At 44.6% G+C, this 26,020-nt stretch overlaps 1 pseudogene; it reads right to left on the reverse strand.

Annotated features, from left to right (window-relative positions):
• Window positions 1–4,441: 4,441 nt before the first annotated feature.
• On the reverse strand, window positions 4,442–6,830 carry LOC147234373 (uncharacterized; annotated as a pseudogene).
• Between the last annotated feature and the right edge of the window lie 19,190 nt (window positions 6,831–26,020).

Consider the following 26,020-nt stretch of genomic DNA (forward strand, 5'->3'; position numbering starts at 1 on the left):
GTCCAAAAAATCTCAATCATCACTTTGTCTCGGTCATACATGTCCTGCACACCTGTGACAGATTCTTCTTCTCCTTTGGGGTTTTCCCTTCAGGGGTCGCCACAGCAAATCAACTTTCTCCATCTAACCCTATTCTCTGTATCCTCCTCGCTCACACCAACTAAATTCATATCCTCTCTCACTACGTCCATAAATCTCCTCTTTGGTCTTCCTCGAGACTTCTTGCCTGGCAGCTCCAATTCCAACATCCGTCTACCAATAAATTCTCTATCCCTCCTCTGTCCATGACCCAATCATCTCAGTCTGGCTTCTCTGACCTTCTCTCCAAAATATCTAACATGTTCTGTTCCTCTGATAGACTCATTCCTGATCCTCTCCATCCTGGTCACTCCCAAAGAGAACCTCAACATCTTCATCTCTGCAACCTCTAGTTCTGCCTGCTGTCTTTTGTTCATTGTAACAGTTTCTTGGCCATACATCATCGCTGGTCTCACCACTGTCTTGTACACCTTTCCTTTTATTCTGGCTGATGTTCTTCTATCTCTTCGTACCCCTGACATTTTTCTCCACCCATTTCAACCTGCTTGGACCCATCTCTTCACCTCTTTTCCACACTCTCCGTTGCTCTGGGCTGTTGACCCTAAGTACCTGAAATCCTCCAGCTTCTTGATCTCCACTCCCTGTAGCCTCACCGTTCCACCCGAGTTCCTCTCATTCCCACACATTTATTCTGTCTTACTGTGACTAACTTTCATTCCTCTCCTTTCCAGAGCATACCTCTACCTCTCTAGATTTCCCTTCACTTGTTCCCTGCTCTCACTACAGATCACAATGTCATCCGCAAACATCATGGTCCATGGGGATTCCTGTCTAACCTCATTTGTCAGCCTGTCCATCACCACTGCGAACAAGAAGGGTCTCAGAGCTTATCCCTGATGGAGTCCCACCTCCACCTTGAACTTCTCTGTTATCCCTACAGCACAGCGTACCACTGTCTCACAGCTAGCATACATGTCCTGCACCAGTTTAACATACTTTTCTGCCACTCCAGACTTCCTCATACAATACCAGAGCTCCTCTCTTGGCACCCTGTCATATGCTTTTTCTAGGTCTACAAAAACACAATGGAGCTCCCTCTGGCCTTCTCTGTACTTCTCGATTAGCATTCTAAACGCAAATACTGCATCTGTAGTACTCCTTCTAGGCATGAAGCCATACTGCTGTTCACAAATGCTGACTTCTGCTCTAAGTCTGGTTTCCACTACTCTTTCCCATAACTTCATTGTATGGCTCATCAACTTTATCCCTCTATAGTTGCCACAATTCTGCACATCCACTTTATTCTTAAAAATAGGCACCATCACACTTTGTCTCCATTCTTCAGGCACCTTCTCACTCTCTAAGGTCCTGTTGAATAATCTAGTCAGAAAGTCTACCGCTGCCTCTCCTAGACACTTCCACACCTCAACAGGTATATCATCATCAACTGCCTTTCCACTCTTTATCCTCTTCAATGCCTTCCTCACTTCACTTTTACTAATTTGTAGTACTTTGTGGTCTACAATAGTCTCCTCTTCTACCCTTGCCTCTCTTTCATTTTCAACATTCATCAGCTCTGCAAAGTACTCTTTCCATCTTCCTATCACTCTTCTAGCATCAGTCAATACATTTCCCTCTCTGTCCTTATTCACCCGGACCTGTTGTACATCCTTTCAATCTTTATCTCGCCAACCTGTATAGATCATTATCACCCTCCTTACTGTCCAACCGAGCATACAAGTCATCGTAAGCCCTTTGTTTTGCCTTTGCTACCTCTACCTTTACCTTTCGTCGCATCTCCCTGAACTCCTCTCCGTTCTCTTCAGTCATCTCAGTATCCCACTTCTTTGCTAACCGCTTTCTCAGTATATACTCCTGCACTTCCTCATTCCACAACCAAGTCTCCTTATCTACTTTCCTTCCAGATGACACATCAAGTACTGTTCTATTGGTCTCCCTGATAACACTAGCTGTTGTTGTCCAATCATTTGGAAGCTCATCCTGACCACCCAGACCCTTTCTCAACTCCTCCCTGAAAACATACAACACTCCTCCCTTTCAGCTTTCACCACTTTGTCCTCTACTGTGCCTTTGTCCTCTTCATCTTCCTTGTCACCAGAGTCATCCTACAAACCACCATCCTATGCTGTCTGGCTACACTCTCACCTACAACTACTTTGCAGTCACTGATCTCTCTCACGTTACCTCGTCTATATAAGATGTAGTCTACCTGCGTTCTCCTTCCTCCGCTCTTATAAGTGACCCTATGTACCTGTTTTTTTTTCTGGAAAAAGGTATTCACTACAGCCATTTCCATCCTTTTTGCAAAATCTACTACCATCTGTCCCTCTGCATTCCTATCCTGGATACCAAATCTGCTCATCACTTCTTCATCCCCTCTATTGCCTTCACCAACATGTCCATTGAAATCTGCACCAATTACCACCCACTAATTTCTGGGAATATTCTGCATCACTTCATCCAACTCATTCCAGAACTTCTCCTTCTCTTCAGATTCACATCCCACCTGCGGGGCATAGCCACTAACAACATTGAGCATCTCACCTTCAATTTCCAATTTCAGACTCATAAGTCTATCTGACATTCTTTTCACCTCTAGGACGTTCCTAACAAACTCCTCCTTCAAGATAAATCCTACTCCATTTCTCTTCTTGTCAGTACCATAATAGTACAACTTAAAGCCTGCTCCTAAGCTTCTAGCCTTACTACCTTCCCACCTGGTCTCCTGGACACACAGTATATCCACCTTCCTTCTCTGCATCATGTCGAACAACTCTCTACCTTTTCCTGTCATAGTTCCAATATTCAAAGTCCCTACTCTCAGTCCCAGACTCTTTCCTTTCCTCCTCTCCCTCTGCTTCCAAATAAGCCCTCCTCTCCTTCTTCTAGTCCTTGTTCTTCGACCCACAGTAGCCCAATTTCCATTAGTACCCTGTAGGTCATCAGTACCAATGGCGGTCGTTGTTAACCCGGTCCGCGACCGATCCGGTATGGTATAGTTTTGGTTGACTTGCACGGGACAGTGCTGCCCTGAGGCTGCATTTCATTAGTTATTTACACTGTTTACCAAAAAAGCATCAACCTTGATGAGATAAGCAATTTTTGACAACATGGCTTTAACCATCAAACCTGTGGAAGGATTGCCGTGATTTTGACATATATTGTGCCGAATCATGTCCTATTCAACATATTTAAGCACCAGACACCAGTTTGAAGGAATTCATTAGTTATTTACACGGTGTACCCAAAACGCTACAATGCAGTGAGATACACACTTTTTTACCATATGGCGTTAATTTTGAACATGTGGCTAAATCACAGTAATTTTTACATGTATTTTGCAGAATCTTGTCCTGTTCAACATGTTTCAGTAAAAGTAACCTGAGTGAAAGAATTTATTATTTATTTACACTGTGTACCAAAATCGCTTCAACCTGGTGAGATAAACACTTTTTTACCACGTGGCTATATCTTTTGAACCTGTGGCTGGATGTGATTTATTTTGACATATATTGTGCAAAATCATGTCCTATTCAACATATTTCAGCACCAGACACCAGCTTGGTAGAATTCATTAGTTATTTACTCTTTGTCACAAAAACCTCTCAACTCGGGGAGATAAGAACTTTTTGACCACATGGCTATATCTTTTGAACCAGTGGCTTGATTTGAGTGATTTTGACGTATAACGTGCAGAATCATGTCCTATTCAACATATATAAGAATTAGACACAAGGTTAAAAGAATTCATACGCTATGTACCAATTGTAAAAATAACACTTCAACTCAAGTGAGAACAGCACTTTTCGACCACATGGCCTTATCTTTTGAACCTGTGGCTGAATCAGAATGATTTCTAAATATATCTTGCAAAAGCATGTCGTATTCAACATATATCAGCACCTGACACAAGCTTAAAACATATATTCACACTTTGTACCAAAAATGCTTCAACTCGGTTAGATAGGCACTTTTTGACCATATGGCTATATCTTTTGAACCTGTGGCTGGAGTTGAGTGATTTGACATATATCGTACATAATAATGTCCCATTCAACATATTTCACAACCAAACACGAGCTTGAAACATTTCATAAGTTATTTACGCTGTGTACCGAAAACGCTACAACGCGTTGAGATAAGCATTTTTTTGATCATATGGCTATATCTTTTGTAGCTATGGCTGGATTTGAGTGATTTTGACATATATTGCACAAAATCTTGTCCTATTCAACATATTTCAGCACCTGATATGAGCTTGCTGTGTAAATACATATACTAATGCACCTGGACACATCCTCAGTGATGTTCCTGGGATCATTGGGTGATTCGTGTCTTTCGACATCATACACCCTCATCCAGGTGACCCAGCCAGGGCTGATCAGACCCCGGCTTGTGTCCAGTTGGCACGCTAGCTACCATGACTCCATGGCTCTCCTCTCTTGAGCCACAGCCATCTTGAGGCCCTCTCTGCCGCTTCGGTGGTATTGCGGATGGCTCCTCTCCTATGCTGCCCGACAATGCCCAGACAACCCAGAGCGCTGGCATAGGACCGGGCCGCAAAGCCCCTGCAGCCCACTTGAAGGCATTTTGCCCTCCATCCTGCTTGCTGGCAGTCACGGACCAGTCCCGTGTACTTGGAGAGCTTCCTCTCAAAAGCCTCTTCCAGGCGGTCTTCTCACGGGACGGTCAACTCCAGCATTATCACTTGCTTGGTGGCCTCTGATACAAGCACAATGTCAGGACAGAGGGTGGTGGTTGCAATATGGCTAGGGAACTTAAGCTGTTTTTCAAGGTCCACTAGCAGCTGCCAGTCTCTTGCAGATGTCAGGATGCCTGCTGGTGTTCTTTTAGCTGTGGCCGCCTGCTCCCCAGCCCTGACAAAGCCAATGGAGTTCTTGGCAGGGCGGAACTGCTTTGCCCAAACCAACCCTGTGCTGAGTGCCTCAGCGATAGTCTTCAGGACTTGGTCATGCCTCCATCGGTAGTGCCCTTCTAATGCTGCACCACAGCATTAGGAGAAGGACGTGTTCTAAGGTGCCTCTCTTAGAACACAATGGGCAGGCTGGCGACTCTGCTAAGCCCCAAGTATGCAGGTTCGATGGACTGGGCAGCACATCATACACTGCCTGGACAAGAAATTTGATGCGATGGGGCTCAGCTTTCCAGATCTTCGTCCAGTTAACTTTGCCCATCGCCTTGCAAGATTCCTCCACAGCTGCTCTCACCTCCTCTTGGACCAGGCGCCTCCTCTCCTTCCCCCTGGTGTTCATTTGGGGGGTTGGGAAGGAACCTCGGCCAGCTTGGCCCCGTGTGACGACTCCCACCAGAGTCCTATGGCGCAGCCTAGCTTCAGCTGTTTGTACAGCCTCTTCAGCCTTCCACTTTCTGCCCGTCCTTACCTGGATTCCAGCATTAGCCACCTTCTGATCACTGGAATCCCTGTACAGCACCACCTCTCTGGCTCTGGCTAGCTTGTACTCCTCCTCCAAGGACTTGAAGGGCAGCTGCAGTTTGTTGTTGCGCCCATAGAGAGCAATGCTGCTCAGGCTCTTTGGTAACCCCAGCCATCTCCGGAGGTGGCTACTGACTTTCCTCTCCAGGGTTTCTACTGTGGAGAGAGGGACGGCATAGATGAGGAGCGGCCACAGGATCCTGGGGAGGATGCCGTGCTGGTAGACCCAAACCTTGAATTTTCCAGGTAGACCGGACTTGTCCACAGACTTCAACCAGACATCCAACTCAACACAAGCTGTCTTTATGGATGCTGCATCTTTGAGAGAGCTGTCAAACCTCTTGCCCAGACTCTTGACTGGCCTCTCTGAGATCATAGGGATAGCTGCACCTGCGATGTTGAAACGGAACTTGTCTTCTACCTTCCCTTTCCTGAGCACCATCAACCTCGATTTGGCATGTTTGAAGCTCAGTCGGGCCCACACCATCATCTTCTCAAGCCCCTTCAGAATCCACCGACATCCAGGAACTGATTCTGTGCTAATTGTTAGGTCATCCATAAATGCCCAAATGGGTGGCTGTCGTTGTCCAGAGCTCATCAGGGGCCCTCTGCACTCTGGCTCAGCAGACTTGGTGAGCATATTCATGGCCAGGGAGAATAGCGTCACAGAAATGGTACACCCTGTGATGATGCCAATCTCCACCTTGTGCCAACTGGATGAAATTGCTCCTGAAGAATCCCTCATGCTGAAGTTGTTGTAGTAGTCAGCGATGAGGTCTCTACATCTGCTTGGCACATGATGTTTCACCAGAGTGAGCTGGACTAACTTACGGGGTATGGAGCCGAATGCATTGGCCAGGTCGAGCCATAACACTGACAAATTGCCCCTCTGCTCTCTGGCCTCCCGGATTAGCTGTGTCACTACCCCTGTGTGCTCCACACAGCCTGACGTTCCTGAAACACCACCTTTCTGAACTGATGTGTCGATGTAGGTGTTTCTAGCCAGGTATGAGCCCAGTCTCTTGGCGATAGTGCTGAAGAAGATCTTTGATTCAACATATAGGAGGGAGATGATGCGGAACTGATCAAGCTGGGTGGAGCCTTCTTCCTTCGGAATCCATATTCCTTCGGCCCTTCGCCATTACTCTGGTATCTTCCCCTTTCTCCAGAAGACTCTCAGAATTTTCCACAGACGCATAAGCAGTTTGGGACAGTTTTTGTACACTTTGTATGAAGTGCCGCTTGGTCCTGGAGCAGAACATGCTCTGGCTTGATGGACAACCTCCTTGATTTCCATTAGCCTCAGCTCTGACATGTCAAACTGCACCTCTGGTTCAGGGGGATCAATGTGGAAGTCGCCTCACCTTTCCACCTGGTCTCCTGGACACACAGTATATCCACCTTCTTTCTCTGCATCATGTTGACCACCCCTACCTTTTCCTGTCATAGTCCCGATATTCAAAGTCCCTACTCTCAGTCCCAGACTCTTTCCTTTCCTCCTCTCTCTCTGCTTCCGAACACGCCCTCCTCCTTTTCTTCTTGTTCTACTTCTTGTTCTTCGACCCACAGTAGCCCAATTTCCATTAGTACCCTGTAGGTCATCAGTACCAATGGCAGTCGTTGTTAACAACATCCGGTATAATATAGTTATGGTTGACTCGCATGTCTGGTTTTGGCAAACGTTTTACGCCGGATGCCCTTCCTGATGCAACCCTCTGCATTTATCCAGGCTTGGGACCGGCACAGGGAGACACTGCTCCGTGTCCCCCCAAGGCAGGCTTGGAGAGACACGGGCCAGTGCCGCCCTGAGGCTGCATTATTCTCGGAACATACAATGGTGTAGGAAAATTATCTGACACTTTCCTTTGTTCAAACTACTGGTGGAAAATGAAGATTGTGCATCTTTGAAATGTGGCTCCAAGTTTTGCTGCCTGTTAGTGAAATGTTTGTGTGAGAGTCAGAGAACCGTGTCTTTACACTCAGAGGTTTTTGTACGACGGCTCAATGAGTTTGTGTCACTGTGGTTGACGTTCGGCGGTGGAACCAGACTGGATGTGGGAGGTGAGTGAAGTCTTTGACTTTGTCGATGTTACTCCAGACTTTTTTTGACTTTTCCCGTGAAAACAGTTGGGTCTCCAGTGAGATCAGGTCGATTTGAGCCGAAGGACAAAGTGGACGGAGGCTTTAAGATGGAAGAGTGGTGATAGAAGCAGTCAGACGTAGAAGAAGAGCCTGAATCCTGGCTAATATCAGACTCTGATCTTCAGGCTGGTAGGTTGAGTTTGTGCCGATAGAGTCCGAGAGTCGTCTCTCTCTCCAGTCGGAGGGGTTTGTCGGGCTTCTCCATCACTTTGTGTCGCTGTGGCGGACTTTTGGTGGAGGAACCAGACTGTCAAAGCCACACTGAAGCTGCTGAAGTGAAATGAGATTCTCAAACATGTGAAGTAATGGCTGTTTTTCTGCAGAATTTCTGTGAAGACGCCATCGCAGAGAGAGCAGATTAAGGCGGGTGTTTGAACATGTGCTGAACTGCTTTACCTTATGTACCTCGTCTATACACTGACCACAGCCCAGTGTCTCCAGTCCTGACCCCTCTCTCTGCTCGGACCTCCACACCTATTTCTCTTGGCTACTCTTTGCCCTCCTCTGTCCCTTCACATGTTGATTTCCTTTGATTCAAGACAATAAACACCTTCTCATCTAATCAAAACTTGTTGTTGTCTCTCACTTCGCCTGTTTCTGGAATTTTTGGCCTTGATTGACCAAAGACACAGGCAGAAGAGAGTCAAGAGTGAAGGTAGTAGTTGTTTGGGGTTCTTAGACAACAGATGGTGACCTACTGGCAACTGGGTGAGTCTGAGGCTGCTGTCTTGATATTGGTCATGATTGCTGGCCATCAAGTAGAGGTGAGTGTAATCAGATGAGGACAGGTGTGCGTCTTGAGCAAGGAGACAAAGAGCACACGGAAAGTACAGTGCCGTCATGGACCAAAGGTGTGTACATGTCAAAATCGTCCTTTAGTTTCTCCTCAGTCACAATGACCCTGAAAATAGTTTGTACATTTCAGCAGATACTTTGGTCACAGGGTTTTAGGAGGTCAGTGTCAAATTTGCTCAACCAGCAGAGAGGTGTCCTAAAAGGATCCATGTCAGGACCACTATCTGCCACCTTTTGTCACCAGTAGAATAAATGGTGTTCAGTCACCTCAGTAAAGAGGAACCCTTTGGGCATATCTGCGTCATAGGACATCAGTGCCGGATGACTTTCGATGGCCTTTCTGCTCCACCTGCTTTAAGGGACTTCTCATAAACATCTTCCAGCTATCTCTTCTTCTGATGACCCACTGCTTGACCAGAGAGTATTCTGAAGATCACTGTACTCTCTCTTTCTTATTCCCCTTCAGGCCTGGCTCTCCACCTATTTCTGCTCAATAGCCTCCATCTTTTCTAACGAGTATCAACTAAAGACATTGAGTGTCTTTATTGGACTTTAGTTGAGGGGAGCTCTCTGATGTTGGATTGCTGACAAAAGGACATTTGTGGATGAATATAATGAAATCATTTCATGAGGGAGTCTTGTTTTACAAAGAATGACAGATGTCACACAACTTGTGGTGAGCAGAGACCTGACACTGGTCCTCAGTGAAGTGTGTCAGTCTCTGCAGCAGCAGACACTTCACTTTCACTTCAGTCTGACTGAGGGGGTTTTTGTACGACGCTTTTTCACTGTGTGAACGTACCCTGACTGTTGATGCTATGTAAACTCTGACAGTAATAAACTGCTGCATCTTCAGTCTGGACTCCTCTGATGGTCAGAGTGAAGTCAGAGTTTGATCCACTGCCTGAAAAACGATCTGGAATTCCTGATTCTCGACGTGTAGCCCAATAAATGAGGAGTTTTGGAGCTTGTCCTTCTTTCTGTTGGTACCAGGCTAGAAAGTTCCCGTTGCTATTAGAGTACACGTTCTGACTGGTCCTACAGGAGATGGAGACGGCGTCTCCTGGAGCAGAGCTCTTTGCTGCAGGCTGAGTCACCGTGACCTGACCTCTGGACTCTGAGGATACAGACACACAAAGTGAAAGAGACTCCACGGCTTTGCGGGCTTCATCTCACACATAGTGATGTTGAGAGAGGAGAGGAGGTGGACTCTCTGGACTTTACCTGTGAAGCAGCAGCAGAGGAGAGTCCAGATGAGGACGGAGACCCGCGTCATGTTTGTGATGAGGAGGATTTGTGATGAAGGACGGCTGTCAGTCATCCAGGGTCCAAGTGTCAGGACTATAAAGAGTCCCAGAGCACTGGAGCATGGAGCTGCTGATGCAAAGTGTCTCTATGGAAATCAACGCCTGACTCCAGCCAGCACTTTCAGGGAGGTCTCATCCATGCAGATGGTTGGTTTTTTCACCGTTTCTTGATCAAATCTCAACCAGAATATGAAGGGTCATTTTTTTTTTATTTGAACATTTATTAGAACAGGTTCCTTAACAGAGTCACACACATTCTTACAAAACCTCATAACAAGATACACGTTATACTATATTCTTTATAGGTCACTTATTTCCTCACTAGTGTGCGAAAAAAAAAAAAATAATAAAAAAAAAAAAAAAACATCTAGCTCAGTCAAATAGAGATAATATCTTCAACTCTCCAAATATTTTTTTAATGGCTGCCCATTTGTCCAGATATAGGTCTGTCTGAAGTCGTAAGTTTACTGTTATGCGTTCCATGCAGTTTACCTCCTTAAGCCTCTGACGCCACTGGTCCAGGGTAGGTGGGTGGGGTTTGAGCCAGTTTACTGTGATCATTTTATGTGCAATTAATAGAAGAACTCTAAGCGAAAACACCTGTTTTTTCCTTAAATCGCTTGTTGATGCTGTATCATAATAAATTGCTGTGGATCAATTGGTCTGTTTAATTTTAAAATCTCACTTATTTGTTTTTTTTACCTCTTCCCAGAATTTCATCAGTTTAGGGCAGTCCCAAAAGATGTGGTAAAAGTCCCCCGTTATGCCACAGCCCCTCCAACACAGGGGAGAACAGTTATTATCATAAGAAGCTATTATCAAGGGAGTTTTAAAATACCTTATTCTTAACTTCCAGCTGAACTCCCTCCATGTTGGGCTGCTTAAACATTTTTGCCAGGGCAACCAAGAACTCTCCCATTCTCCATCAGCAATCACGGCATGAGATTCCAGTTCCCACTTAGCTTTCACATCCAGTGTGTCCACTAAAGTGTCCATACGTATCCTGCCATATATATCTGATATTGTATTTTTAATGTTCATTTTGTTCTCAACTATCTCAATCCAATATTGTTCAAAATTAGTTGAAGATTCTTTAATATTGTCCCATTCTTTGTGTGTCATCAAATAATGTTGAATTTGAAAATATCTAAATAAATCCTTGGAGTCAATGTTGTATTTTGCCTGAAGTTGTGAAAAAGCCCTCAGAGTTCTTCCTTCAAATAACTGATTTATTGTGATTAAACCTTTCCCTGCCCATCTAATGAAACCACCGTCCATCTTTGCTGGCAGAAAGTCACCTGCTGCTGTTATTTTTGCTGCCCTCGATAGAGATAGAGGTAGATTCAGGAATCGTCTTGTCTTTTCCCAAACCTTAAGTGTATGGTTGACATATTCATTTTGTATCTTAAGTCAACGTCTCGGTTTTGAATTTAGAAAGGGAAGAGTTGAAAGCGACACATTTTTAACTGAACCTTGCTCTATATGCACCCATCTTGTGTCCATATCTAGTTTTATCCATGAGACCAATTTTCCAAGTTGTGCTACTAGGTAGTAACTTTGGAAGTGAGGCAAAGCCAATCCGCCCTTATCTCTGGGTGCACAGAGTATTTTCAATCTCACTCTGGGCCTCTTGTTCTGCCATATATATTTGGAAATGAGCTTATCCAGTGATGTAAAGGTAGATACAGGAACAGTGATAGGCAGAGCATTGAACAGAAACAGCATTCTAGGTAGGACATTCATCCTGATACTTTCTATCCTCCCAACTAAGGACAAAGGAAGCACCTCCCATCTTTCCATGTCATTTTTGATCTGAGAAATGAGTTTACCATAATTTGCCTTATATAGCTGACTTGTGTCGTGTGTGAGAATGATTCCCAGGTATCTAAAGCCCCCTTTTGACCACTTGAATTTCCCCTCTCCATCCAAGCATGTCGGCCAGCATCCTGTTATCATCATTGCTTCTTATTTCCCCTCATTCACCTTGTACCCTGACACCTCCCCATAGTCCCTCAGGCATTGCATAAGGGCCGGTATAGATGACTGAGGGTTTCTTATAAACAAAAGAACGTCATCCGCGAACAACGAAATTTTGTGCATCTCCCCTCCTTCATCCACTATTCCCTCGATCTGATCGTTTGTCCTTATCAATTCAGCAAGCGGTTCGATACACAATAACAAAATAGGCGAGATTGGGTTCCCCTGCCTGACTCCTTTTTTAAGGTGAAAAAATTGGGAGCAGCACCCATTCACTCTGACCCTTGATATTGGGTCTTTATTCAGTGTTTCAATCCATTTTGTAAATGTCAAATTAAAACCCATTTGTTCCATAGTAAATTTCAGATATGTCCAGTCCACCCTGTCGAACGCCTTCTCAGCATCTAGACTGAGAAGCATTGACGGGTGAACTGAATGTCTTGCCACTGATTGTACATTTAATGCTCTTCTAATATTATTTGCTCCTTGTCGACCGGGTATGAAACTGGTCTGGATTAATCAATTTACCTAAGTACTTCTGCATTCTATTTGCTAATATGGCACTAATAATATTTACGTCATTCCCCAACAAACTGATTGGCCTATAGGCACCACAATCTAATGGATCTTTCCCCTCTTTGTGTATAACCGTTATTACTGCCTCAGACCAGCTCTTGGGTGGGTCATTTTCCTATAAGGCATAATTAAAGATCTGGCAAGGTTTTGGCACGAGCTCCTCTCCAAAGGCCTTATAAAATTCACCTGGTAGACCATCTGTGCCAGGGGATTTGTTGTTTTTTAATGACTTAATATCGTCTTGTATCTCGTTTTCTTGGATAGGAGCTATTAATTCGTCCGCCTCAGATGCAGAGAGTTTTATTAAATTAAGATTTTTGAATATGTCTTCTAATTTCCTTTTGACTTGTGTTTCTCCTGATGTATCATAAAGATTTTTATAGTAAGTCTGGAATGCCTCAGCTATCTCCTCTGGGTGGGAGACCTCGGTCAGAGAGGAGGGGTGTTTTATCTCAGGGACAATACGGCTTGATTGTTGTTTCCTCAGTTGAAAGGCAAGTAGCCGGCTCGCCCGATTTCCCTTTTCATAGTACCTTTGGCTTGTGTATCGAAGTGCTCCCTCTGCTTTTCAAGTGAGAAGTTCATCCAAGGAGGTTTTACTTTCTTGTATTTGTTTAAAGACATTTTTGTCCCTTGTCATTTTGTGTTCACCTACTAGTCTTTTTATGTCACTTTCCAGCTGTTTTTCCTTTTCCATTCTCTGTCTGTTTAATCTAACCGCAATTTCAATACATTTCCCTCTCAGCACCACCTTTGCCCCCTCCCAAAGAGTCGAGGGGGATACTGATCCATTATCATTAATTTGAAGTACTCATCAATTGTTTTTTTTTATGTTTTCCTTTATATTTGGATCTGTCAACAATGAAATATTTAGTCTCCAGTATTTGAAGTGCCAACCAAAGCCTAAATTTAATTTCATATATACAGGACCATGATCAGATAGGATACCAGGTTCAATAACACATTCTCTGACTTTATATAAGCTTTGTTTTGAGATGCAAATCAAATCAATTCTTGAATATGACCCATGTACCATGGACAGAAAGGTGAAATCTCTCATGGTTGGGTTCTTAGCCCTCCAAACATCCACAAGTCCTAGTTCTTCCAACATATGTTTTGCTGCCCTGGATTTCCTGCTAATGGGCCCATAATCAGAAGGAGTTTTATCCATTTAAAACACAATTGAAATCACCTCCTAAAATGATAGTACCTCTGGCTTCTCTTGCCATTACAGTTGCCACTTCTTTAAAGAAATTGGGGTCATCTTCATTAGGGGTATAGATATTCATGATAGTTTGCTCTGCTCCACCTAATGTTCCCATAATAAGTATATATCTCCCCGCTTTATCCTTCACTTCTCTCTGAATTGCAAAACTAATTGAATGACTAATTAAAATTGCTACTCCTCTCTTTCTGCTGTTTGAACAAAAAGCATAAAATACCTGTGCAACCCAGTCTCTCCTCAATATCTTATGTTCTACCTCATTTAAGTGAGTTTCCTGTAGTAACGCTATTGAGCAATTAAATTTCTTCAACTGAGTCAGCATTTTCTTTCTTTTTATAGGATTATTTAATCCTTTGACATTATAACTGACAATCCCTACCTCTGACATAAATCGGCATTTCTTATTTTCATTTTACTCTCCCCAGATTCACCTTTGCATAAAGTAACTATCCTTGCCCTAGTAGTAACAAAAATCACTTGTGCCGACCTAACCGACATGTCAAGGAAATAAGAACTCTTAAAACACAGAACAGAAAAAATAAAATAAGCATATGTGACTTCCAATAGTCCAGCTGAGTACAGAGATCTGTCCAGCTCCTGTTGTAATGCAGGCAGAGGGTTGTGATTTAAGATTCCCTCTGGGCAAAGTGCACTAAGTGCTGTCCAAACCACTGAGCAAAGAAAAAAACAAAATCTTTGGTGAGGCGGTGATCCCAACACGGGTCTCATCGTAAAAAAATATTAATTGAAAATAATAGCAGAGTTAACTCTCCTCTACAATATGATTCACTTAACTTCAGCATGTTTGGCTGTTTAAACTATGAACAGTAATACACATAGAACTTTAAGATTGACAGGAATAACGTTATCTAATTATTTTAACATTACCCGGGCACAGAACTCCTCATCACTCCTTCACTCCATCACAGCATCCTCTCATGGCACTGGCCTGTGTCCTCCACCTGGCCTACCCTGGTCTCCACTTCCTCAGTTCTCCGCTCTAGCTTCTCCATAATTTGAGTCAAGTCCGTGACCAACACCTCCAGTCTAGTTAATTGTTCCTTAGTGTCTGCAAATGCTTGCTTATTTTCTTTCCTCAACTCTTTCAACTCGCGAAGAATGTTCTCCATGTTCTGTTCAACCGCTTTTCCGCTCACCTGGCTTGGGGAAGATGGCGGCCGATTTTTTCCTTTCGCTTCTTCTTGCTGTTTTTGCTGTTTTACTGCGTTCCGTGTGTCTCTGACCGTGCTCATCCTAATCTGCAATGCTTCAGACTCACTCTTCCACCATTAAACTGTCAAGTATTTTTTCATAAACAGCCAAATACTACCAATTTTCAGGAGAGCTCAACTCCATGCGTGTGTCTCAGTACATTGCGTCACCAGAAGTCCCACACATGCAGATTATAGGCAACTAAATGACCATCAGTTGCCGCTGGACTTGGCATTTTGAACCAATCTGACCAACATGCTGAATGACCTTAATCTAGAGCTGCAAGGAAAGGACAAAACTGTGATCAATATGATCAGCTCAGTTAATGCTTTCAAAGGCAAAATGCAACATCTCTCCTCGAAGCTCCACCGCCATGATTCGGCAAACTTCCAGAACTTCCAGAACCAACTTCCAGAGCTGGAGTCACAAGAGCAGTCATGTGCGCAGCTTGACAGTGCACGCTACATAAAGCAAATTGACAGTTGTCCGTCAGAGTTCGACAGACGCTTTCAAGACTTTGCTGTACTCGAGCCGGTCGCTACATTCATGTGCTACCCTTTCCAGGAAGATGCTGAGGTTGTTTCACTGGCATCAAAAGTTGCAACCCTGTTTGCCCTGAACTCTTCTGGAGTGGAGGATGAGATTATGTCACTTCAAGTCGACATTCAGCTGAAGGCCAGAGCTCATGGACAATTCTGGAACCTACTCACAGAGAACAAGTACCCCAACATCAGACAATGTGCTACCTTCTTGACTGCATTATTTGGCTCCACTTATTTATGTGAGTCAGCTTTTTCCCACATGAAGATCATGAAGTCAAAGTACCGTTCCACAATGACTGATGAGCATCTGGAAGTCTGCTTGAGGCTGGCTATCAGCAGTTACTGTCCGGACTATGCAACCCTGGCTAATTCCATTCAGTGTAAGACATCTGAGTAAGATAATGACAAAAAAACATGTACAGAGTTGTATTGTGTAGTAAAGGTTGATGCAGTAATGCAAGGCATATAGTGTACGTATAAAAATGATTCTCAATATATTTAGAAATAATGTGTTTTGCATTTTGAGTGGGCGGTAGATCATTTTGACTCGGTCATGTCATAAGTAGCTGTCAGGTTGAAAAAGTGTGGGCACCCCTGGTTTAGGAGGTCAGTGTCACATTTGCTCAACCAGCAGAGAGGTGTCCTAAAAGGATCCATGTCAGGACCACTATCTGCCACCTTTTGTCACCAGTAGAATAAATGGTGTTCAGTCACCTCAGTAAAGAGGAACCCTTTGGGCAGATCTGTGTCATAGGATATCAGTGCGGATGACTTTCGATGGCCTTTCTGCTCCACCTGCTTTAAGGGACTTCTCATAAACATCTTCCAGCTATCTCCTCTTCTGATGACACACTGCTTGACCAGAGAGTATTCTGAAGATCACTGTGTTTCAGATAGTTACAAACCCTTGCTGCTAGATGAACTCTCTCTTTCTTATCCTCCCTCAGGCCTGGTTCTCCACCTCTTTCTGCTCAATAGCATCCATCTTTTCTAAAGAGTATCAAAGAAAGACATTGAGCGTCTTTATTGGACTTTTGTTGATGGGAGCTCTCTGATGTTGGATTGCTGACAAAAGGACATTTGTGGATGAATGTAATGAAATCTCTTCATGAGGGAGTCTTGTTTTACAAAGAATGACAGATGTCACACAACTTGTGGTGAGCAGAGACCCGACACTGGTCCTCAGTGAAGTGTGTCAGTCTCTGCAGCAGCAGACACTTCACTTTCACTTCAGTCTGACTGAGGGGGTTTTTGTACGACGCTTTTTCACTGTGTGAACGTCCACTGACTGTTGATGTTATGTGCACTCTGACAGTAATAAACTGCTGCATCTTCAGTCTGGACTCCTCTGATGGTCAGAGTGAAGTCAGAGTTTGATCCACTGCCTGAAAAACGATCTGGAATTCCTGATGCTCGACCAGTAGCCCAATAAATGAGGAGTTTTGGAACTTGTCCTTCTTTCTGTTGGTACCAGGCTAGAGCATAGTCACCAGCACTATCCCGGTAAACGTCCTGACTGGTCCTACAGGAGATGGAGACGGGGTCTCCTGGAGCAGAGCTCTTTGCTGCAGGCTGAGTCACCGTGAACTGACCTCTGGACTCTGAGGATACAGACACACAAAGTGAAAGAGACTCCACGGCTTTGCGGGCTTCATCTCACACATAGTGATGTTGAGAGAGGAGAGGAGGTGGACTCTCTGGACTTTACCTGTGAAGCAGCAGCAGAGGAGAGTCCAGATGAGGACGGAGACCCGCGTCATGTTTGTGATGAGGAGGATTTGTGATGAAGGACGGCTGTCAGTCATCCAGGGTCCAAGTGTCAGGACTATAAAGAGTCCCAGAGCACTGGAGCATGGAGCTGCTGATGCAAAGTGTCTGTATGGAAATCAACGCCTGACTCCAGCCAGCACTTTCAGGGAGGTCTCATCCATGCAGATGGTTGGTTTTTTCACCGTTTCTTGATCAAATCTCAACCAGAATGTAAAGGGTCATTTAATTCTCTTTTTGAATAGACACACAAGGTTTAGTTGTGCTTTTGGTCTTCAGTCACAGATCTCAGAAGGTGGAGACGAATTTAACCCCTTAGTCCAGCTTGTTCAGGTGAACACCCAGGTATCTGCACTCCTCTACCATCTCCATGTCAACAACTTGTATGTCCACCGGTGCTGCTGGGACAATCAGCATCTCTGTCGTCTTGCTAGCATTGATTTTCAGTGTTGTTGACTTAGTCGTGGTTGTTTGTTTCCCCTTCAGGCTACAAAAAGAATCGCCCTTCATTGGGACAATAAAACATATTCCTGAAACAGAAGGTTCTGAGACGATGTAGGTCAGAGTTTCCAGACAAGCAGAGGGGTGTCCCACAAGAAGGACCTCTCTTTTCTCCATGTTTACCTGAAAAGGGGAGTGAAAGGAAAGCGTGCAAAGACTTTTGTTATGTTCAAATTACATTGTGGTGAATGAGTTTTTGAGATGCTTTTCTTTCATGGACAAAGTCGGGTCTTTGGAAAGTTCCTAATAATCTTTTCGTGTTCCTCTCTGTTGAGGACAGTCTTGAGGTGGCGATGCCCATGAACCTCGGTGGGCCCTCCTCGTCCTCTGGGGCTCGGGCCCGGATCTCCTCGGCGATTGCAGATGATACAGACGCTATATCTGGTTTTCTTCCAGCAGGACTTCAATTTATCGGTTATAGTGAGTCCCCTTTATACAAGGAGTGAACCATACAGGCTTTGAGAGGTACTGAGCTGTATATACATAAGGTGTCGACCAAGAAGAAGGAATGCAGAACGGTACCCCTCGTCAAGACCGGTGTATGAAGTCCAGAGCTGCCCATAAACAAGAGGTGTCAAACAAATGTAACCCCTGGGAAGTTTAGTGTTTCTTTCTCTACTTTGATTGGGCGTTGAATCGTCTTGTCCGTTTCCAGTTGGCTGGGGGGCAGGAGTAAGGCAGGTTGAGGTGCGACCAGGTTTCTCCTGGAGGACTTTCTGGATTGGAAAAGTTCGGGTTCTTCTTGATGTAAACACCGAACCTGCTATAGTGACTGGACTGCGGCGCAACACGGAAAGAAGAGCTGTGAAGATTTGACTGTTGTCATAATTCGCTTGCTAAGCTAACTGGCTCGCTACCAGCGCTACCTGATAGCGCTCCAGGTGACCCGGGAATGCCTGGTAGCTCCTCTGGCCACTCATGTCACTCTACCCTCTCAAAATGAGCTATTTCTCCGACTCACATGCATTGAAAGGGGAATCATGCAAACATACCATCTGACATCCAGCGGTGGCGACCCAAACGAAACGGAAAAGTTTTCATTCCATACAGACGAGCCTGAGGAGTTGCTTGTGAAGGCACAGCATCACGATCGCCCATCAGAGGAGACGAATCAGCAACACCTACTTGGACAGAAATAATAAAAAAAAAAAAAAACAGCAGAGCAAAACTGTCTTTTTTCCTCCAAAGATGCAAAAATGGGGAGGAAAAAGGCAACAAAAACCAAGCAGTAAATGCGAATTTCCTACAACACATAAGATCGGATCAACTTTATTTCTTTATTCCATTATAACTATTACACTGCTGTGAAAAAATGAATTTCCCCTCTGGAGATGAATACAGTTGATCAGATCTTACTCCAAGTTGCAGGTAATTGGGAGCAGGTGAAAGCGTTTAGTAAATGCTAATTGGTCGCGGCCTCCTATTGGTCCCTGCCAGGACGCTGGGCTTTTTATACTGGCGTCATTTCGCGGCAACGCCAAAATTTTGGGGAGAACCAGCTGAGAGGTTGCTGCTCACTGGGAAATTGCTTTTTGTTGTGGTGAAAAATCACATTTTTGTTTTGTTTTTCATATCTGGTGCATTTGTTTGGGAGTGTGTTTGTGTCCTGTTGTCGCTGGTGAGTTTTTGTTCCTTTTCTTTTAATTTGCAATTGTGCTGATTGAAGGAAAGCCATGGAGAAGATTCAGAAGATATTTGAGGTTTATTTTTGTGCCAGAAGGTAAGAAGGGACCAGAGTTTGTGTGGTTGTTGTGTTTGCTTCCTCATTGGGTAAGTTGGCACTTACACTTTTTTTATTAAATAAAAATGTGCTTAAATATGTTTCTGACCCCTGGTGATCTTTGCACCTGTGCTCATCTGTTTAGGGAACTGATTCTTGTGGAAGGTGTTTTGTTCTTCATGGGAAGAGAACTGGAGTTCCCTTGCAGGTTGACTTAAGGTGATGTTCTGGAGGGGAAAAGACAGAAACTGCAGATGTGATGCTCAGTGTTAGTGGCTCTGCTCCAGAGCTGCAGGAGTTACACATCAGGTTGCGGCTGTGGTTAAATCAATGCATTTAATTCTAAGGTTCTTTCAGATGCCGTCCATAAATGTTGTTTGGGCTTGTAGGTGTCCTGGCAAGGATCCTGAGCCCCAGAAGTAGCCTGTCCAACACCAGCAAGGTAGTGTGTGCGATAAGTTTACTTTTGTGTAAAGTTAGCAAAATGTTTGCTGTCTTTACCTGTTGTAATTTTAAATGCTTGAAGTTTTCCTGCTGTGAAAATAAAGTGTCCATGTACACCCTGATCTCAGTATCACTTTAGTCTTAGTTTATCCTTTTCCTGTTACACATTTTTCTACGTTTGACCCAGTCTGATGCAGTGACTCTTTAGTGCAAAGATAATCTTCAGTGTTTCTTTTAAATATTGCACTTGGAAATCCTTCACTTTGAGATAGACTTGCAGTATTTCTGTCTGCATTTTGGAATGTTTAATTAATTCAAACTTAATAGTTCAACCATTCATTGACTGGTCAGAAATGACCAGGATGTCTGACGTTTTAAGCTGCGCATCGCACATGAATTAGATCTGTAGCCTTTTTTTTTCTGTGAAACTCTGCCAGGTGTCCGGCCAATCATACGATGCAATTATGCATCGAATCACGGCATTGACAGTACTTGCTCTGCCTGTACACGCTATATAACGTAAAACTGGAGTTAATTTGATGCTAACATGCTAACGCCTTATCATGGTGTCTCCTCACCAAAGTAAAAGCGATGTGGTTCTTGAACGTCTGCTCTGCAAAACATGCAGCAAAGTAGGAAGTGAATTTTCCAGTGGAAAATATGGACTAAATGGAAGCATTGATGGCTGTTCTGGTTGCCCTCGGATACGTCCTCTATGGAGGAGTCTGGTGAGTGACCTCCACAGAGATGTTTGACTTTGACCCGCTGTTTCTTCACTGCAACTATCTTCGTCCCAGTGAGGCTCTCAGCCTCGCCATGTCCTGACACATTATCTGCAAACTGTTCTGGCAAAGCTGAGTTTCTTTCAGCTGAAGCTCTGTTTATTTATTTTTTTTCTTGTAAGAAAAATACATTTACACTTGATTCGCTGAACCATCGGCAGAATGGAGTTGCTGAACTGGAAGTTAGCGGCGGAAGCTGTGAGTGCTAGTTCAGGGCAACTAAATTTTAAATGTGTGGCTGTGATGCCAAAGAATGCAATGGGTCTTTATGTTGATCCTTTGAGTGTTGAATGACACTAAAACTTAAAGGTGTTCAGAACCTACAGGTAAGTGCTGGGCAAGGAGACGGCTTGCAAACCCTTTTGGAGTCTCAAGGAAGCTGCTAGAAGAGAAACCCAGTGGTTGGCGCTCACCTCTGAAGGAAGAACTCAACTGCCACAAGGGATACATACAGCGGGAGAGACCAAGATCTGCAGATGTTGATCTCTGACTGGGTCGCGGTGCTGTTGTATGAAATTGTGTCCAGAGGGGCTGAGCAGGAAGACGGACTGCCTTGGCCCTACCTGGGTGTGAAGGGGAAACACCACTTGTTTTTTTTTTTGGACCAAAATGTAAATAAGCTTTTCTGCTTCACAGCCAGAAGGTCCAGATAGATAGAAATGCCATCATTTGTAAAACGTCTGATTCTGTCATATAACCCAGAACCCACATAAGCATCAATCACCTGTCGGACAATTTATTGACCCTCAACTCTTCAGGACTGGTGTTCTGTCAAGTTGATCTTTTCCTTTCCATGACTTCAGAGAGATTTCTGGATATACAAGTCTGTATCCACATTGTGGAGAAGGTTCCGTTCCCAGACGACAAAATACGGTTGTCGGTATGTTTTTATGCATGCGAAGAAATGACATTTAGTGATTATTTTTCCCTCCTAAGTGTTGTGTAAAGTTAGCAAAATATATATTTTTTTTTAATGCTTAAGTAAAATAAAGTATCCATGTGCAAAATCAGTGGTGGCTGATGTGGCTCAAAACCTAAGTGCTTCATCCATTTTAAGTACTTTTCTCTAAGTGTAAGGTTAGACACTTGCAACCTGGATATCTACACCTGACCGGAAAGCTCAGCGTCTCACTGACATTTGGTGATTTTTTTTTTCTAAGTGTTTTCTGAATCAAAACCTAAGTCCTTTTGCCTAAATACTTTCTAGCTGACGCACCATGCTCTGCATCTTGCCTAAGATTTTTTTCTAAGTGTAGGGTTGTATACGTGCAATTGACCTGACCGGTTAGCTTGGTGCAATAAGCTGCCGACGCTGCAAGTGGATACTGCTGGTTCGAGTCCAGTGCTGGTCAACAACCTTGTTGGGTCCCAAACCCCGATGAGAAGCTAATCCAGTCCCAGCATCTCATTTGGGCGGAGCTCAGAGATGGTGTAGTGGGTTCAGGTCTCGCTTTGCCAAATGTATCTAAGTACAATTTTTTGCCTTAAGCCACTGACGCTGTATGTGGATACGGCTGGTTCGAGTCCAGCACCGGTTAAAAACAGCCCCGTCGGGTACCCAACCCGACGCAAGGCCGAATGCCAGGTCGGGTCCCAACCCCGATACAAGGCCGACGCGGGGGAGTGTCAGGCAAAGCAAGGAGCAGGGCGAGAGGCAGACAGGCCGAGAGGTCGGGAGGAGGGGGCCCCACTAACCACGGCCCCCCGGGGGGACTTCGGCGGTAGAGAGGGGGGGGGATTTCTCTAGCCGCCCTGCTAGAGAAATTAAAAAAAACAAAAAAGTGCAATTTGACTTAGGTTTTTCCACATAGGGGCCCTGGACACACATTTGGCTGGATACTTTATTGAATTTGAGGAAAAGAGAACAAGACAAAATGTAAAAAAAAAAATATACAAACAGTAGAAAAAAAGAACAGGAGAAAAAATTAAAAGATGCAAAATGAGAAAAAAATTTAAAGTTAAAAAAAGGACAAGAAAAAATAAAGACAAAATAAAAAACAATTAGTTACAATAGAAAAAAAAATACAAAACATGTTTAAAAACACAACCATTTACAATTAGGAAAAACATACAGCAACAGGATTTGCTCACCTTACACCAAACTATCCAGACTGCAGACACTTCCTTGGCTCTCTTACAGACGCGACTTCTGGGGTTCAACACACCTACAAGCACAAACACAACATTTAGCCATGCAGTGTCAAACAACACCTTACAATTGAACACATAACATTGATTTGCACACATACAGAGAAACACTGCTCAGCTCGCACCAGCTCCCAATTACCTGCTACATATAATCTATGACAATATTCCCTTTTCACAGCAGTGTAGTAGTTATATCAAAATATAAAAAAAGTATATATATATATATATATATATATACATATAAAGGTAGCAAGACATCCACAAATAAATAGACAACAGATACTACAACAACAACAACAACAACAACATTAGGGATAATAATGGACGTCTTCAACCCTACTCATCTCACTCAGCCCCAAACCCCCCCCAAAAAAATGAACAATGTAATAAATGTATGTATGTATTTGGTTGTGAGATGATTATTTGGTTGAGTGGTCACTTCTGACTTACGACAGCTGGTACTTTGTATCTTCGGTGACTGAATTGCACTTCTTGTAAGTCCCTTTGGTTAAAAGCGTCTGCCACATGACTGGAATGTAATGTAATGACAACACACTATATGGCCATACCATATCATACCGGATCGGTCGAGGACTGGGTTAACAACGACCGGCAGAGTGGTACTAATGACCTACAGGGTCTTCTTCTTCTTCTTCTTCTTCTTCTTCTTCTTCTCCTTCTTTCAGCTTTTCCCTTCAGGTGTCGCCACAGTGAGTCAACTTTCTCCATCCAACCCTATTCTCTGTATCCTCCTCTCTCACACCAACTACCTTCATATCTTCTCTCACTACCTCAATAAATCTTCTCTTTGGTCTTCCTCCAGACCTCTTGCCTGTCAGCTCCAATTCCAGCATCCATCTACCAATATATTCTCTATCCCTCCTCTGTCCATCTCAGTCTGGCTTCTTTGACCTTCTCTCAAAAACATCTAACATGCGCCGTTCCGCTGATGGACTCATTCCTGATCCTCTCCACCCTGGTCACTCCCAAAGAGAACCTCAACATCTTCATCTCTGCAACCTCTAGTTCTGCTTGCTGTCTTTTGGTCATTGTAATAGTTTCTAGTCCATATATCATCGCTGGTCTCACCACTGTCTTGTACACCTTTCCTTTTATTCTGGCTGATGTTCTTCTATCACATAGTACCCCTGACACTTTTCTCCACCCATTCCAACCTGCTTGGTTCCGTCTCTTCACCTCTTTTCCACACTCTCCGTTGCTCTGGACTGTTGACCCTAAGTACCTGAAATCCTCCAGCTTCTTGATCTCCACTCCCTGTAGCCTCACCGTTCCACCCGAGTTCCTCTCATTCACACACACGTATTCTGTCTTGCGGCAACTAACTTTCATTCCTCTCCTTTCCAGAGCATACCTCCACCTCTCTCGATTTTCCTCTACCTGTTCTCTGCTCTCACTACAGATCACAATGTCATCCGCAAACATCATGGTCCATGGGGATTCCTGTCTAACCTCATCTGTCAGCCTATCCATCACCATTGCGAACAAGAAGGGGCTTAGAGCTGATCCCTGATGGAGTCCCACCTCCACCTTGAACTTCTCTGTTACCTCTACAGCATACCGTACCAGTGTCTCACAGCTAGCATACATGTCCTGCACCAGTTTAACACGACTCTGCCACTCCAGACTTCCTCATTCTACACCAGATCTCCTCTTTTGGTACCCTGTCATATGCTTTTTCTAGGTCTATAAAAACACAATGCAGCTCCCTCTGACCTTCTCTGTACTTCTCGATTAGCATTCTCAATGCAAATACTGCATCTTGGAGAGGCTTGGAGAGACACGGGCCAGTGCCGCCCTGAGGCTGCATTATTCTCCGAAAATACAATGGTGTAGGAAAATTATCTGACACTCTGTTCAAACGACTGGTGGAAAATGAAGATTGTGCATCTTTGAAATGTGGCTCCAAGTTTTCCTGCCTGTTAGTGAAGTGTTTGTGTGAGAGTCAGAGAACCGTGTCTTTACACTCAGAGGTTTTTGTACGACGGCTCAATGAGTTTGTGTCACTGTGGTACACGTTTGGCGGTGGAACCAGACTGGATGTTGGAGGTGAGTGAAATCGTTGACTTTGTCGATGTTACTTTAGACTTTTTTTGAGTTTTCCCGTGAAAAAAGTTGGGTCTCCAGTGAGATCAGGTCTATTTGAGCTGAAGGAAAAAGTGGAAGGAGGCTTTCAGGTGGAAGAGTAGGGATAGAAGCAGTCGGACATAGAAGAAGAGCCTGAATCCTGGCTGATATTAGACTCTGATCTTCAGGCTGGTAGGTTGAGTTTGTGCCGATAAAGTCCGAGAGTCGTCTCTCTCTCCAGTCGGAGGGGTTTGTCGGGCGCTTCCATCACTTTGTGTCGCTGTGGTGGACTTTTGGTGGAGGAACCAGACTGTCAAAGCCACACTGAAGCTGCTTAAGTGAAATGAGGTTCTCAAACGTGTGACGTTGTGGCTGTTTTTCTGCAGAATTTCTGTGAAGACGCCGTCGCAGAGAGAGCAGATTAAGGCGGGTGTTTGAACATGTGCTGAACTGCTTTATCAGCTTGGATACTGATGGAAATGTGGTTGGAAAGAAGTCAAGTCTTTCATAGACGATTGAAATCCTCGTGAAGACGGACTGATGGTCGTCTCTGCACGTCAGATTTCTTTTTAATGTTTTTCACACTTTGGAGGGATCTGATAGAAGGTCGTGTCAAACTGTTTCTGCTCAATCTGCCCGTTTGCAGACTTTCAGTCGATTTGCATGAGAGGCTTCTTGCAGGGAAGTGAAACACTGTGTGAGTGAGTGAGTGACTGGTGGAGCAGAACAACATCTGACAGGAACTCCTTAAGAGGAGATGGACTCTCACACAGGAAAGAGGTTTGATTGACAGCTGGGACAGAGTCAGACATCAGATCATGATAGCACTTGTAAGCTTCAAGCACTTCCGGGTCGCAAGTCGCACCCTCGTCTCCTCGGCGGCGGAGTGCCGATGGAAAGTTGTCGAGGTCCCGCTCTAACCTGCCCGCCGTCTTCTAGGTGATGTTGTCCGTCCCACCCTGACGGTACTGCCCCCGTCCAGCGAGGAGCTGGAGGACGGCGACGCCACCGTCACCTGTCTGGCCGACAACGGCTTCCCCTCAGACTGGAGTCTGGCCTGGAAGGTGAACGGAGGAAGCAGCGGCAACTGGGAGCAGACCGAGAGCCGTGGGCCGCCGGGGAAGGACGGCCGCTACAGCTGGAGCAGCACCCTGAGGCTCTCTGCAGACCAGTGGACCAAGGTGGACTCTGTGACCTGTGAGGCCACCAAGAGCTCCCAGACTCCACTCAGTGAGACACTGACCACAGCCCAGTGTCTCCAGTCCTGACCCCTCTCTCTGCT

Source organism: Fistularia commersonii, chromosome 4, assembly GCF_037954325.1.
Source record: "Fistularia commersonii isolate RoL2024-O1a breed Wild chromosome 4, RoL_Fcom_v1.0, whole genome shotgun sequence".
In the NCBI taxonomy this organism is placed as follows: domain Eukaryota; kingdom Metazoa; phylum Chordata; class Actinopteri; order Syngnathiformes; family Fistulariidae; genus Fistularia; species Fistularia commersonii.